Here is a 16,908-nt window from a genome sequence, read left to right on the forward strand (position 1 = left end):
GGCTGGATTAAGATCGTAGGGTCTTGAGTTTGAGCCCCTGTCATGCTGTTACAATATATCAGGTTGGTTGACCCAGCCTGTCATCCTTTTGAGATCAGCAAAATGAGTACCAGCTTCCTGAGAACAGGGGGCACTGCATCAGTGGCATCGCTGTGTTCCCAGCCATGCAGCTTATTGTTGCATATGAATATATATTTTTTAATTGTGATGCTTCAACTTGCCTCCTTATGATTTTTCGCTTTTCACTTACCACGTTGTCAATGGGACAGAAAGCCACCTGTGCATATTACTCAATACGGTTTGGCTTCATTTGCTTGTTTACGTCAAATTTTTTCTCAATATTTCTCCACAATCACCTGTCATTTTGAAAATGTAGAGAGGCAAAGTTCAATCCAACAAGGAGGTCGATTTGCCTTTCATCCCAGTTTGATTGCTGACCTGACTATAAACTGCTGGGTTGGTGATTCACAGGCAGGGCATTCCATCACAAAGTACACCTTCCCTCGGAAGCATGTTCATCCGTTTGTCCTGTCTGCTAGCATTCGTCGGTGGATATTAAAGATCCCACGGTGTCTAACGTGAAGAGCAGACGAGACAGCATTAGCACCCTGAACGAAAGACTAATTCCTGCCCAAATCACCTTCAGTGGAAAGTTAGGCCTGACCGGCCGGTTCGTGAAAGAAAACGAAAACATTCCTTGGCCAACCCCACAGCCTGGGAATAATTGCGGAGTGCAAACGAAGTAGTAGTCGTCGGAGTAGTGGTGGTAGTAGTACCCAAAGAGTCGAACAATGCAAGTTAAGCAATTTTCTTTGTTTGTGATTTCCTTTTTTTTTTTTTTTTTTTGAAACTTTGGAGCTTTGCTGAGCAAGGTTTGGGGCTGAGAGAAACCACTAGTGCCCTGAAAATCACTCAGTTCCTTCTTGAGTTTCATGCTATCGATGTGAGCAACCCCCATCCTCACCCTGGGCTTTGCACTCTTGAAATATCCAGCAACATCCACATTCACAAAACATTTCCCCTACAGGCTAAGTAATTATTTCCTGCTGCACACTTGCTTTGTAGCATATCCGTGATGATATTAAATTTCCCAGACCTCTTTTATTTTTGTCATATTTAAAATGCCTCGCAACAAGCAGTCCACCTGCATAAGGGCACCATTGGGGAATGGATTCTTTCAAACACGTTTTTGGCCATGCTTGTTAGCACAGGGTAAAACTAATTCCTGCAACTCTTGTGTTTCTTGATTCAAGAGGTTTTCAAACCTGCTGAGCAAATATACAACCACTTGCGTTGGCACAAAAGAGCTCTTTTTGGCGATTGCGTTATACGGAGAACCATGGCACTTGGAATTACCCGGCGTTGGTGACAGCAGGCATTGGCTCTGCCAAGCAAAGTCTCAGTCTCTGGCATGATGTTGAAATGGCAGAGGCCCCCAAGGGAGACAGACAGCTGCAGGAAGATTCTGTGTGGGGAATACAGCCGACACCCAGTGAATGTCAACAACGAAACTCGATGTAAGTGTCAACAATTTCTCAAAATGATTCCCCACTTGGAACACTACGCTGTTGCGTGTCCATGTACCAAACGGTTGTTTGTTAAACCCTCCAAGAAAAAAAAAAAACGAGGAAATCTTTGCCTGCAGGTTTCTGCATGTATATACACACACCTGGCCGCTTGCACTCATTCCCCAGGCTTTGGCCAGAAAAATGTCACTCCATGACATGCTAATTGTAGGAAAGTCCTCAGTAGAAATTGGGCCTCGGTTGGCATAACATACACAGATTGCACATTATTGCTGCATTTGCTCAGTCGAACGGTTAAGCCTTTCCTTCATTGGAAAGTCATATTAGTGAATTGACAATGAAACGTACCTGTGTTTTCGTGAAACAAAGGGAGGAAGTGAGAGGGAACGAGGCTGGAAGAGGAGGGAGGACTTGAATCGAGTCGAACTTCACAATGAACAGTTCTCCGCAGTTAAAACAAACCGAATTTATATGTGGCTCATAGTTGACTTATGTAAGGGACACATTTGGATTCCGAGTTGTGTTGTAACAGGTAAACGACAAGGCATTTGAACATCATATTAATCTGATTTCTGTGGCAGTGCAAACTAAATGCTTTGGCCATGACTAACATGCTTCTTCATCTGAGACATAAAAGGGAAAAGGGACCGAGACAACCGAGACAGATTTTAAAGCCATAAAAGGGAAAAAGTTTTGCAAGGATGTTGGCGCATGGCTATGATAAGGATGAATAAATTGAAAATACAATGCTGGCGTGGTAAGCTTGCATTGTCGACTCGTCCTAAACTCAATGATATATGCGGAGATCGTTTTTATTTGTTGTTTCCAGAATCGAAATACGAGGAAGGACGGCGTTCAAAAGGTTCTCAAAACTGGGTTTGAATCTCCACCCAACTATAAACTGTCATCCTGGAATTTTCATGTACAAGCTGATGTATCATTGTTTGTGCTGTCCATCAAAAGGATATGAAGTGAGAGGGCCCATCTGGCAACACTCATGATCTGTTCAAGATCCCAGGGTGTCTTTCGCGAAGAGTAGGTGAGTTATAGTGCCTGCATACTGAATGAATTTTTAAAAATTCAGGCTTGGTTCCAGCCTAGAAACGTCTCTCAACTCGTTTTGATACTCCCCGGAGTTGTGTCAAAAGTATATCGGCTTCTATGTATGTGTATGGGTGTACAAGTGGGTAAGATTACACATTGTAAGCAATAACAAACCAAACTTCCCATTGTTTCAGGTCGCACACCTGTATTTATTTTTTCACTTATTTCTTTTCTTTCTTTTTTTTGTTCCAGCCCGGGGTCCGAGGTTCACCATGAGGGGAAGCCCTTGGGTTCCCACCGAACGCCCAGTCCTGAAGCCACCAACCGTGGATAACTCACGATCTGGCAGGTTACCAAGCAGCCACGAATGTCATTTAACCTCGTTAACTCCAACAGGGTTATCCATTTACTTGGGGAGGTGACTAAATGTATTGAGTTTTGTGCTCTCAGTGCACACTCAGATTACTGCCGAGCGATACAGCACATGCACACTGGCTAACGAGTAGAGCCAGTCGGTGGGGTACAACTTCCCCTCTCACAATACTTGTACACTGTGTCAGAGCAATGGAGGAAAGGCCAAACGAGACAGATTTTAAAGCCAAACCAGCAATTATTTATTTATACGCACAAGCAATGGTGAAAAACGCATGATTTACAGGCCTTTATTCACAAAAGCGAGAAATCACAAAAGCAAGTATTTACAGGCAAAAAGCAAAATACAAAAAAGAGCAGTCTTAACTTTAGCACGTATTCTTATACAATTTTATTTACCCAAAAGACATGAGGTCCATCTAAAAAGTAATGAGACTGAGCCTGCTGTGAGCTCCACTTACACAACTTGAATGAACGGGTTGCGTCACAGTCTTTCGCAACATTCCAGCTACATATATGATTGATTATGGTTGACTGCGCTCATTGTGTGATTTTTTTTACAGGTCGTGCTTTACATGTTGTCTAGTCTGAGTCGTCGCACTCGGAGTCATTAGCAGAGAGCCAATCTGAAGTTTCTTGACAAGCTTGGCAAAACACCTTCCAAATCCTTCGCAATACTGCAGCAAGTCTACGGGGAAGAAACGATGTCACGTACATGAACATTTGAATGGCACAAGAGGTTCAAAGTGGGACAGGAGGAGGTTGAAGACGATCCACAGTCTGGAAGACCTTCAATGAGCAGAACAGCGGACAACATTGAGCATGTGAAGCACATGGTGTGCGCAGATCGTCGACTCGTGGTGCGGATGATTGCTGAGGAACTTTCCATCAACAAGGACACTGTCTGGGGCATCACTGAAAATCTCGAAATGTGCAAGGTGTGCGCAAAGATGGTCCCCAAGCTGTTGTCCGAGGACTAGAAACAGCAGAGTCATTGTCTGTCAAGACATTATTAAGTGCCTCGAGGACGATCCAGACCTGCTTGGGAGAGTCATTACTGGTGATGAATCGTGGATATTCGAACACGATCCCGAGACCAAATGGCAGAATCGTCAGTGGAAAAGTCCGGCATCACCAAGACAAAAGAAAACAAGGATGTCGAAGTCGAATGTCAAGGTGATGCTCATCGCGTTTTTTGAAATCAAGGGCATTGTCCACTTCGAGTTTCCACCACAGGGTCAAACAATGAATCAATATGTGTACAAGGAGATCCTCTGGCACTTTATGAGATCCGTTCGGGACAACAGGAGGGATCTGTGGGAGAACAACGCCTGGGTGCTCCACCATGACAACGCCCCTGCTCACAGTGCCTGTGCATCTGACAGTTTCTGGTGGAGAGGAACGTGCCAACTCTGCAGCACCCCCCGTATTCACCAGACTTGCCCCCTTGGGATTTTTTCCTTTTCACATAGCTCAAGGAGGTGATCAAGTGGACCCAATTTCCTGATGTGGAGGCCATCAAAAGAGCCGTGACGTCGGAGCTCCAGAGGATTCAAGAAGAAGCCTTCCAGGGGTGCATCAAAGTGTGGAAGAAGAGGGTGGACAAGTGTGTGAGACTGGAGGGAAACTATTTTGAAAGGGACAAGCTGTGATTTCAATATATTTTTTGGAATAAAATTTCTGTGAAGTCAGTCCTGTTACTTTTTGATGGACCTCGTGTGTATATGTATGTATATATATATATATATATATATATATATATATATATATATATATATATATATATATATATATATATATATATATATATGTATATATATTTACACATGAATAAAAGGCAATGTGTGTGTCTCCTCCATAACTCTAAATCTATAAGAACGAGCAGCCTGAAGATTTACCTGCATACTAAGAAAACTCCAAGGAAGTGCAAGAGTGAAAATTGGGTGTTTGGGTTGAATAAAACACCCCTTTTGAAGATAATTAACGGCTTCATATAATTATGTCCTCCATCAGGCGATCCTCGGCCACCTCGCTGTCTGGGGTCTGAAGGTGTTTCCTGGGTAACCTCGCTGGGGTAAGAAGCCGCCATGTGTTTTGGCCTGCACAACCTTACCCTGACTTAGAACAGGCTGTTCATCATAGCTACGAATCGCTGGGTCCATTGCAATGCTTGTAAACGCCCTGAGACGTCAGCGTCCATTGTTTTATTTCAATTTTGCATATGCGTTCACCACGAGTATCTCTTAAACTCAAGTGAATTACTCAATTTTAGCTCCAGAATCGAACTTCCAAGCAGTTCTGACTCCGAGAAAAGTGTTCATTTGTCAAACTCGGACATATGTGACATTTTGGGGGTCTCCGGGAGGTGGATGTTTAATATGACGGTTCGGTGATTGCCAATTGCGTGCCAAGGGAGCCGTTTCAATGTCGACCACTTGGATGGAGTGCTTGATTGAATGCTTAAGCCACTTGTAGAGCACTCTCCAAGCTACTTGGTTGTTCATCGTGGGATTAAGTACACGTGCCTTCAATCTCACATCGATTTGACGAACGAACTATCCGGTCAGGGTGACGGAACATGTACGTACCACTTGACACGTGCACAGATGAGCAGGCAACATGGTGGATTTTCTGCTATGTTAATTCATGGGCGATTGAACTTTGTGATGTCTCCAGAGTTGTTCTGCATGAAGCAGAAACTCTTGTGTGGAAAGTCCTAATTTGAACGAATTAATTTTATTTTATGAACTGCTGCGTGCGCTGTGAAGGAGAGGAGCAGGAGATTGGGACCAAGTGGTTCGTGCTCCGTCACCCTGACCCAGTGGTTCGTGCTCCGTCACCCTGACCCAGTGGTTCGTGCTCCGTCACCCTGACCCAGTGGTTCGTGCTCCGTCACCCTGAGCGAGTGGTTCGTGCTCCATCACCCTAAATGAGTGGTTCATGTTGACTTCGTGACTGACTGACTTAGTGATTGACTTAGTGACTTTGTGGTTCGTGCTCCATCTTAGTGGTTCGACTTCGTGGTTCGTTCTCCGTCACGCTCCACATGTGGTTCATGCTCCTTCACCCTGACCGAGTGGTTCGTGCTCCGTCACCCTGACCGAGTGGTTCGTGCTCCGTCACCCTGACCGAGTGGTTCGTGCTCCGTCACCCTGACCGAGTGGTTCGTGCTCCGTCACCCTGACCCAGTGGTTCGTGCTCCGTCACCCTGACCGAGTGGTTCGTGCTCCGTCACCCTGACCGAGTGGTTCGTGCTCCGTCACCCTGACCGAGTGGTTCGTGCTCAGTCACCCTGACCGAGTGGTTCGTGCTCCGTCACCCTGACCGAGTGGTTCGTGCACCGTCACCCTGACCGAGTGGTTCGTGCTCCGTCACCCTGACCGAGTGGTTCGTGCTCCGTCACCCTGACCGAGTGGTTCGTGCTCCGTCACCCTGACCGAGTGGTTCGTGCTCCGTCACCCTGACCGAGTGGTTCGTGCTCCGTCACCCTGACCGAGTGGTTCGTGCTCCGTCACCCTGACCGAGTGGTTCGTGCTCCGTCACCCTGACCGAGTGGTTCGTGCTCCGTCACCCTGACCGAGTGGTTCGTGCTCCGTCACCCTGACCGAGTGGTTCGTGCTCCGTCACCCTGACCGAGTGGTTCGTGCTCCGTCACCCTGACCGAGTGGTTCGTGCTCCGTCACCCTGACCGAGTGGTTCGTGCTCCGTCACCCTGACCGAGTGGTTCGTGCTCCGTCACCCTGACCGAGTGGTTCGTGCTCCGTCACCCTGACCGAGTGGTTCGTGCTCCGTCACCCTGACCGAGTGGTTCGTGCTCCGTCACCCTGACCGAGTGGTTCGTGCTCCGTCACCCTGACCGAGTGGTTCGTGCTCCGTCACCCTGACCCAGTGGTTCGTGCTCCGTCACCCTGACCGAGTGGTTCGTGCTCCGTCACCCTGACCGAGTGGTTCGTGCTCCGTCACCCTGACCGAGTGGTTCGTGCTCCGTCACCCTGACCCAGTGGTTCGTGCTCCGTCACCCTGACCCAGTGGTTCGTGCTCCGTCACCCTGACCCAGTGGTTCGTGCTCCGTCACCCTGACCCAGTGGTTCGTGCTCCGTCACCCTGAGCGAGTGGTTCGTGCTCCATCACCCTAAATGAGTGGTTCATGTTGACTTCGTGACTGACTGACTTAGTGATTGACTTAGTGACTTTGTGGTTCGTGCTCCATCTTAGTGGTTCGACTTCGTGGTTCGTTCTCCGTCACGCTCCACATGTGGTTCATGCTCCTTCACCCTGACCGAGTGGTTCGTGCTCCGTCACCCTGACCGAGTGGTTCGTGCTCCGTCACCCTGACCGAGTGGTTCGTGCTCCGTCACCCTGACCGAGTGGTTCGTGCTCCGTCACCCTGACCCAGTGGTTCGTGCTCCGTCACCCTGACCGAGTGGTTCGTGCTCCGTCACCCTGACCGAGTGGTTCGTGCTCCGTCACCCTGACCGAGTGGTTCGTGCTCAGTCACCCTGACCGAGTGGTTCGTGCTCCGTCACCCTGACCGAGTGGTTCGTGCACCGTCACCCTGACCGAGTGGTTCGTGCTCCGTCACCCTGACCGAGTGGTTCGTGCTCCGTCACCCTGACCGAGTGGTTCGTGCTCCGTCACCCTGACCGAGTGGTTCGTGCTCCGTCACCCTGACCGAGTGGTTCGTGCTCCGTCACCCTGACCGAGTGGTTCGTGCTCCGTCACCCTGACCGAGTGGTTCGTGCTCCGTCACCCTGACCGAGTGGTTCGTGCTCCGTCACCCTGACCGAGTGGTTCGTGCTCCGTCACCCTGACCGAGTGGTTCGTGCTCCGTCACCCTGACCGAGTGGTTCGTGCTCCGTCACCCTGACCGAGTGGTTCGTGCTCCGTCACCCTGACCGAGTGGTTCGTGCTCCGTCACCCTGACCGAGTGGTTCGTGCTCCGTCACCCTGACCGAGTGGTTCGTGCTCCGTCACCCTGACCGAGTGGTTCGTGCTCCGTCACCCTGACCGAGTGGTTCGTGCTCCGTCACCCTGACCGAGTGGTTCGTGCTCCGTCACCCTGACCGAGTGGTTCGTGCTCCGTCACCCTGACCGAGTGGTTCGTGCTCCGTCACCCTGACCGAGTGGTTCGTGCTCCGTCACCCTGACCGAGTGGTTCGTGCTCCGTCACCCTGACCCAGTGGTTCGTGCTCCGTCACCCTGACCGAGTGGTTCGTGCTCCGTCACCCTGACCGAGTGGTTCGTGCTCCGTCACCCTGACCGAGTGGTTCGTGCTCCGTCACCCTGACCCAGTGGTTCGTGCTCCGTCACCCTGACCCAGTGGTTCGTGCTCCGTCACCCTGACCCAGTGGTTCGTGCTCCGTCACCCTGACCCAGTGGTTCGTGCTCCGTCACCCTGAGCGAGTGGTTCGTGCTCCATCACCCTAAATGAGTGGTTCATGTTGACTTCGTGACTGACTGACTTAGTGATTGACTTAGTGACTTTGTGGTTCGTGCTCCATCTTAGTGGTTCGACTTCGTGGTTCGTTCTCCGTCACGCTCCACATGTGGTTCATGCTCCTTCACCCTGACCGAGTGGTTCGTGCTCCGTCACCCTGACCGAGTGGTTCGTGCTCCGTCACCCTGACCGAGTGGTTCGTGCTCCGTCACCCTGACCGAGTGGTTCGTGCTCCGTCACCCTGACCCAGTGGTTCGTGCTCCGTCACCCTGACCGAGTGGTTCGTGCTCCGTCACCCTGACCGAGTGGTTCGTGCTCCGTCACCCTGACCGAGTGGTTCGTGCTCAGTCACCCTGACCGAGTGGTTCGTGCTCCGTCACCCTGACCGAGTGGTTCGTGCACCGTCACCCTGACCGAGTGGTTCGTGCTCCGTCACCCTGACCGAGTGGTTCGTGCTCCGTCACCCTGACCGAGTGGTTCGTGCTCCGTCACCCTGACCGAGTGGTTCGTGCTCCGTCACCCTGACCGAGTGGTTCGTGCTCCGTCACCCTGACCGAGTGGTTCGTGCTCCGTCACCCTGACCGAGTGGTTCGTGCTCCGTCACCCTGACCGAGTGGTTCGTGCTCCGTCACCCTGACCGAGTGGTTCGTGCTCCGTCACCCTGACCGAGTGGTTCGTGCTCCGTCACCCTGACCGAGTGGTTCGTGCTCCGTCACCCTGACCGAGTGGTTCGTGCTCCGTCACCCTGACCGAGTGGTTCGTGCTCCGTCACCCTGACCGAGTGGTTCGTGCTCCGTCACCCTGACCGAGTGGTTCGTGCTCCGTCACCCTGACCGAGTGGTTCGTGCTCCGTCACCCTGACCGAGTGGTTCGTGCTCCGTCACCCTGACCGAGTGGTTCGTGCTCCGTCACCCTGACCGAGTGGTTCGTGCTCCGTCACCCTGACCGAGTGGTTTGTGCTCCGTCACCCTGACCGAGTGGTTCGTGCTCCGTCACCCTGACCCAGTGGTTCGTGCTCCGTCACCCTGACCGAGTGGTTCGTGCTCCGTCACCCTGACCGAGTGGTTCGTGCTCCGTCACCCTGACCGAGTGGTTCGTGCTCCGTCACCCTGACCCAGTGGTTCGTGCTCCGTCACCCTGACCCAGTGGTTCGTGCTCCGTCACCCTGACCCAGTGGTTCGTGCTCCGTCACCCTGACCCAGTGGTTCGTGCTCCGTCACCCTGAGCGAGTGGTTCGTGCTCCATCACCCTAAATGAGTGGTTCATGTTGACTTCGTGACTGACTGACTTAGTGATTGACTTAGTGACTTTGTGGTTCGTGCTCCATCTTAGTGGTTCGACTTCGTGGTTCGTTCTCCGTCACGCTCCACATGTGGTTCATGCTCCTTCACCCTGACCGAGTGGTTCGTGCTCCGTCACCCTGACCGAGTGGTTCGTGCTCCGTCACCCTGACCGAGTGGTTCGTGCTCCGTCACCCTGACCCAGTGGTTCGTGCTCCGTCACCCTGACCGAGTGGTTCGTGCTCCGTCACCCTGACCCAGTGGTTCGTGCTCCGTCACCCTGACCGAGTGGTTCGTGCTCCGTCACCCTGACCCAGTGGTTCGTGCTCCGTCACCCTGACCCAGTGGTTCGTGCTCCGTCACCCTGACCCAGTGGTTCGTGCTCCGTCACCCTGACCCAGTGGTTCGTGCTCCGTCACCCTGAGCGAGTGGTTCGTGCTCCATGACCCTAAATGAGTGGTTCATGTTGACTTCGTGACTGACTGACTTAGTGATTGACTTAGTGACTTTGTGGTTCGTGCTCCATCTTAGTGGTTCGACTTCGTGGTTCGTTCTCCGTCACGCTCCACATGTGGTTCATGCTCCTTCACCCTGACCTAGTGGTTCGTGCTCCGTCACCCTGACCCAGTGGTTCGTGCTCCGTCACCCTGACCCAGTGGTTCGTGCTCCGTCACCCTGACCCAGTGGTTCGTGCTCCGTCACCCTGACCCAGTGGTTCGTGCTCCGTCACCCTGACCCAATGGTTCGTGCTCCGTCACCCTGACCCAGTGGTTCGTGCTCCGTCACCCTGACCCAGTGGTTCGTGCTCCGTCACCCTGACCCAGTGGTTCGTGCTCCGTCACCCTGACCCAGTGGTTCGTGCTCCGTCACCCTGACCCAGTGGTTCGTGCTCCGTCACCCTGACCCAGTGGTTCGTGCTCAGTCACCCTGACCCAGTGGTTCGTGCTCAGTCACCCTGACCCAGTGGTTCGTGCTCCGTCACCCTGACCCAGTGGTTCGTGCTCCGTCACCCTGACCCAGTGGTTCGTGCTCCGTCACCCTGACCCAGTGGTTCGTGCTCCGTCACCCTGACCCAGTGGTTCGTGCTCCGTCACCCTGACCCAGTGGTTCGTGCTCCGTCACCCTGACCCAGTGGTTCGTGCTCCGTCACCCTGTCCCAGTGGTTCGTGCTCCATCCCCCTGACTAGATGGTTCGTACTCAGTCATTCTGAGTGAGATGTTATGAAATAAGACCCAATTTCCAAGCGGTTTGCCATATGAACATGTTTTCGACATTACCAAGCCAAATATTTTTCCAGCCATCACACGCAGCTTTTCATCTATCTATAATTCCATCAATCTCTGTGTGTGCGTGCGTGCGTGTCTGTGACCGCTGTTTCTCGACAACCACTGGTCCGATCTCATTGAAACTTACCAGGTATATTACTGGGGACCTGAGTATATGCCTTTTCAAGGTTTGATATTAATCCGATAAGTGCTTCCCAAGTTATGGCCATTTATTTACCAAACAATGACATGACACGTTGCTGCGTAGGCCGGTGCACGGCCAGCCAACGATGACGTCACGGGCCGTGCCGGTAACATGGCAGCGTATGTCATGGCAAGCAAAGACAGGGAGGTGAACTTGATATTAATTTGAATTTTAATAATTCCAGCAGTGTGTGTGTGTGCGTGCGTGCGTGCGTGCGTGCGTGCGTGCGTGCGTGCGTGCGTGCGTGCGTGCGTGCGTGTGTGACCGCCTTTTCTCGACAACCACTGGTCCGATCTAATTGAAACTTGCCAGGTATATGGCTGGGGACTTGAGGATGTGCCTTTTCAAGGTTTGATCTTAATTGGACAAGTGCTTCCCAAGATTTGGCCATTTATTTACCAACCAATGACATGACACATTGCTGCATAGGCCGGTGCATGGCCGGCCGACGATGACGTCATGGGCCGTGCCGGTTACATGGCAGCGAATGTCATGGCAAGCAAAGACAGGGAGGTAAACTTGATTTTAATTTGGATTTTAATTAACTCTGTGTGTGGAAGTGTGGTTGTCACGAGAACGCGAGAGTGAAGGAACGGCCTGTGTGGTTGTCGTTTCTGGCTCGGGGTTTGAAAGTTATTTTTTTAATTTTTTTATTTTTATTTTTTGCACGTACGGGCATGCACGTCCTGGCACTTGAGAGTGAAGGAACGACCTGTGTGGTTGTTGTTTCTGGCACGCGGTTTGAAAGTTTTTTTTGTTTGTTTGCACGTTCGGCCATGCACGTACAGGCACGCACCTACGGGCATGCACTCGTAAAGATTAATGTTTGTAAACATATCCCTGAAATGTCGATATAAATTTCACATTGTTTTTCGGTGAAAGCTACTCGAGGTTTCTAGGTTGTATGCAGTCCGTACTGCAGTTGGTAAGCAAACTGATGCCAACCTGCCGATTCCCGAAAAACTGCTGAGTGTGGGTATGTGTGGTGTGTGGTGTTTGTCTATATGTGTGTGGTGTGTTATTCATAAAGGTTAACATATTCTCTCTGCTAACTTCCCTACCCATTTGTGGATGCTTTTTGATGACTGATTTTTTTTCCCCAGTGTATCGGCTTTGATGTCACGAAATTGCCGTGTTTCCCCATTGTCTTGGGTCGCTCACCTGCATATATATATATATATATATATATATATATATATATATATATATATATATATATATATATATATATATATATATATATATATATGTATGTATATATATATGTATATATATATATATATATATATATGTATATATATATATGTATATATATATATATGTATATATGTATATATATATATATGTATATATATATATATATATATATCTGCCATGATCTCACTCTCACTCTCACTCTCACTCTCACTCTCTCCTTTGTCCCATCCTTGCTCTACTCCCTCCCAAATACAGTGCAGCACCCTCCTCCCACACTTCCCTCACTCTCCCTCCCCTCGCTGTTTGTCTCTGACTCTGTCTCTAGACATACGAGGTGTGTTCAAAAAGTATCCGACCTTTGTTCATAAAAAATACTCATATCCAGATACAACGAACTTACACTAATCTCCTTCAAAGTAGTCCCCTTGGGCTGCCACACACTTCTCCCAACGGTTCTGCCACTGTCGGAAGCAGCGTTGGAACGCCTCTTTTGAGATGGCATGCAGCTGGTTCGTCGTATTCCGCATGATGTCTTTTCTGGACTGAAATCTGGTCCCTTTCAGGGGCATTTTCAGCTTGGGGAAAAGCCAGAAGTCACATGGAGCCATGTCGGGAGAGTTGGGTGCCTGACGAAGCACAGGTGTGTTGTGTTTGGCCAGGAAACTCTATCAAATGTGAAAAATGGGCGGGTGCGTTATCGTGATGGAGCTGCCAATTGACCGCTGCCCACAGGTCTGGCCGTTTGCGTCGCACAGCATCATGAAGGCGACGCAGTACCTCTTGGTAGTACTCTTTGGTGATGGTTGTGCCTTGTGGTGTGTACTCGTGATGAACCACGCCACTGGAATCAAAGAAGACGGTCAGCATGATTTTGGCATTGCTGCGGACCTTCCTTGCTTTTTTTGGCCTCGGGGATGTTGGATGCTTCCATTGTGATGACTGGAACTTGGTTTCTGGGTCGTACCCATAAACCCAGGTCTCATCGCCAGTGATCACTGTGTTGAAGAAGTTGGGATCGCTGTTCACAGTCTCCAGCATGTCCTGTGCAATCTCCAAACGGAGTTGCTTCTGCTCGATCGTTAGCAGCTTTGGCATGAACTTCACTGAGATTCTCCTGAAGCCCAAATCCTCAGTCACAATGGAATGAATGGATCCAATGCTGACGCCCGCCTCGTCTGCAAATTCTCTGATCGCAATTCGACGATCCTGCATCTGCAGGGTACTCACTTGGGTAATGACGATCTCATTTCGGGATGTTGAGGGCCTACCAGAACGTGCTTCACTTTCCACTGATGTGCGACCATCTTTGAAGCGGTTGTACCACTCTTTTATCTGTGTGGTGCCCATTGCTTTGTTCCCGAAGGCCTGTTGAATCCTGCGGATTGTTTCCACTGGGGAATCGCCAAGCTTTACACAAAATTTGATGCAGTAGCATTGTTCGAGTTTTTCCGCCATTTTGTCAAAAACGAAAATCCGACGGCGCTCACTTACACTTCCTCACTCATCGGCGGTCTGTCGGCGACTGACAGCTTCTGCAGGCAGGAAAATATTCACGCATACGAATTTGGATCGCCCACATACGTGCACCAAACCACGCCTCCCTTGCTTCATTTGTTTACGCACGGAAAATTAAGGTGGGATACTTTTTGAACACACCTCATATCTGGAAGGTGTTTGTCTTCGGACGAGAGTTGTCTCTGGACTGCTTAGCTCCAGATGCATCTGGGTGGTGTTTGTCTCCGGACGCGTCCGGGTGGTGTTTGTCTCCAAATATGTCCAGTCAGGAGTTCGTCTCTCGACGTGCCCGGGCGGTGTTTGTCTCTGGATGGGAGTTTGTCATCAGATATATCCGAGCAGTGTTTGTGTTCAGACGACGTGACTCCGGATGCATTCAGCAGGTTTTGTCTCTGGACGTATCCGGGCAGTGTTTCTCTCTGGGCTGTGTTTATAGTATGACCGGAAGAAAATTGATTTCAGACATTGTTTTGTCTCCATCTTCACTGTTATTCTATGCAGAAGCATTTTGATGAAACGGTATGAATCGTAATGAACGCTCCACCGCACGTCTGCCTTGACTTCCTCTCACCTCACACTATCTTCCCTTCCCCCACCCCTCCTCGATCCCCCATCCCACCTTGCTCCCACTCCCTGCTCTCCATTCTCTTCCACCTCTTCACTCTACCCGCTCTCTCTCCCCCACCCCTCTCTCCCCCTTCCCCCTGTTTTTCTCCCTCTCTCCTTTAGTATTCCCATCGGCAAAGTGACAGGTGGCATTTACTAGTTACTTAATATGAGATTATTCGCCCCCGTTGGACTTGGTCTGAAATGGAGGCTTATGGATTTGGTCTCGATTTTCGTGTCCGTGGCTACGTGCATCCTCAACCATATCTCGGACAAGTATGGACCAATTTTATTCGTACTTGACACAAAGACAGCAAACGATGGTACACATCAGGTCAGGTATGGGAGCATGTGCCAGAACAGCGCGTCGCTGCGTCCACTTTCCGCCGGTACTCCAGGGGCCTCCGTCTGGCCATCCCCCAGGCAGATGCCAGGCCCATCCCCATCTCCTTGAGATGATGGTCAACCTGCTGCAACCATGAGGCACGTGGTCGGCCCACTGGCCTCCTCCACTCATGAGACTCCCTCGCTGAGAGAATCTGGTGAGCAGGATCAGCGTCAGGAAAACGAGCCACATGTCCATACAGCCGCAGCTGACGCTCACGGACTATGCAGGTAACAAATCTCATCCGAGTCTCTCTCAGCAACCGCTCGTTGGACACAAAATCCGACCAGCGATAGCCAAGGATTCTCCGAAGAGACCTGGTACCAAAGGAATTAAGTCTCCGTCTCAGATCCTTGGTCAAAGTCCAAGTCTCGCACCCATAGAGCAAGACTGGAAGTACCAAGGACCTGAAGACTCGGACTTTCGTCCTCCCGCACAGGTACCGGCAGCGCCACACCCCATGATCCAGTGAATCCATGACTCCCCAGGCCCGACCCAGACGTCTATTGACCTCCGGCTCACAACCTGCGGAGACATGAATATCACTGCCAAGGTAAGTGAATCTATCCACGACCTCAACATCCTCACCACAAACAGACACAGACAGGACAGCAGCATCCAAGATGTCACCGAAAGCCTGGATCTTTGTTTTGACCCAAGAAATCCGTAATCCCAACGGCTCCGACTCCTCATTCAGCACCTCGAGGGCCCCCAAGAGGATGTCTAAAGTCTCCGCAAAGATGACTGCATCATCTGCAAAATCAAGGTCCGAGATCTTGACATTGCCAAACGATGCACCGCAACTTGATCTCTCCGACATCCTCCCAAAAATCCAGTCCATACAAGTGTTGAAAAGTGTGGGGGCAAGTACACATCCCTGACGAACTCCAGTAACAACTGGAAATAAGTCAGAGGCGGTACCACCACACTTCACAGCACTCTCAGTACCAGAGTAGAGTTCAGACATCAGATCGATCAGTTTCGGTGGCACCCCACGAAGACCAAGAATCCTCCAGAGGACATCCCGATTCACTGAATCGAACGCTTTACAGAGATCAACATAGGCTGCAAGCAGCCCCTGCCGAAACTCTCGTCTGCGTTCAGTGAGGACACGAAGAGCAAGGATACGGTCAATCGTTGACCTCTTTGGTGTAAAGCCTGACTGCTCTGGACGCTGGTGCTCAAGCAGATGGTGGCGAACCCTATCAAGAATTATCCGAGCAAAGACCTTGCCCGGCACTGAGAGCAGCGTCACCCCTCGGTAGTTGTTGCAGTCTTGGCGATCACCCTTCCCTTTCCAGAGAGGGACAACAAGGCCCCTCTTCCAGTCGGTTGGGATGATGCCTGTGTTCCAGGCAGAGCACAAAACTGCATGCAACGACGCGAGTGCAGCATTTCCACCAGCCTTGAGAAGTTCAGCATGGATGCCACAGATCCCTGGAGCTTTGCCCCGTTTCAACTGGTTCACCGCAGCCCGTGTTTCCACAAGCGATGGTGGACCACAGTTGATTCGAGGGTCAGCAACAGGGATTGTAACACCCTTGACGTCCAACTCGACAGCTGGGGGATCAGCCTGGTACAACCGCTCAAAGTAACCGGCCCAGCGGGCCTTCACTTCAGACTCCTCTGTCAAGAGCCTACCACTCTCTGCTCGAACTGCAGTGCTCCGAGGGATGGGCTTGGATGAACGTAATGCGCGAATTCCCCTGTAAGCGGGACGAGAATCACCTGTCCACAGGTGATGCTCTACCCCTCACAGATTCCTCGCACATAGGCCTCCTTGTCCACCCTCAGTGCACGTACAGTTTTACGCCTCAGCTCCCTGAACAGCTCAGCTCTGCCATTCAGCCTGGCCCTGCGACTCTGGTCAATGGTATCCAGTGTCCCTTGAGAGACAAAATTCTTCTTTGCCCTGCGGTGAACTCCAAGGCATCCACCGGCAACATCAAGGACGGTGGTCTTGAAGGTGCTCCACAAGTCTTCACGACCCCCAAAGCACCCAGACCCCCAAGTGTCCACTCAGCCTGTTTGCAAACTCCTCAGCTACTCTCTCATCCCTGAGCTTGGCAACATCC

At 51.0% G+C, this 16,908-nt stretch overlaps 1 long non-coding RNA gene across 1 annotated transcript; it reads left to right on the forward strand.

Moving 5' to 3' along the window:
* The first annotated feature begins 537 nt into the window (after positions 1-537).
* On the forward strand, positions 538-4,654 carry LOC147020131 (uncharacterized). The gene is made up of 3 exons (XR_015061651.1): positions 538-1,517; positions 2,356-2,565; positions 2,823-4,654. It is a non-coding gene; the product is annotated as an uncharacterized LOC147020131 (long non-coding RNA).
* The last annotated feature ends 12,254 nt before the right edge of the window (positions 4,655-16,908 follow it).

This window comes from Eptatretus burgeri, chromosome 9 (assembly GCF_056783735.1).
Source record: "Eptatretus burgeri isolate ZD-2024b chromosome 9, Ebu_testis_v1, whole genome shotgun sequence".
Classification (NCBI taxonomy): domain Eukaryota; kingdom Metazoa; phylum Chordata; class Myxini; order Myxiniformes; family Myxinidae; genus Eptatretus; species Eptatretus burgeri.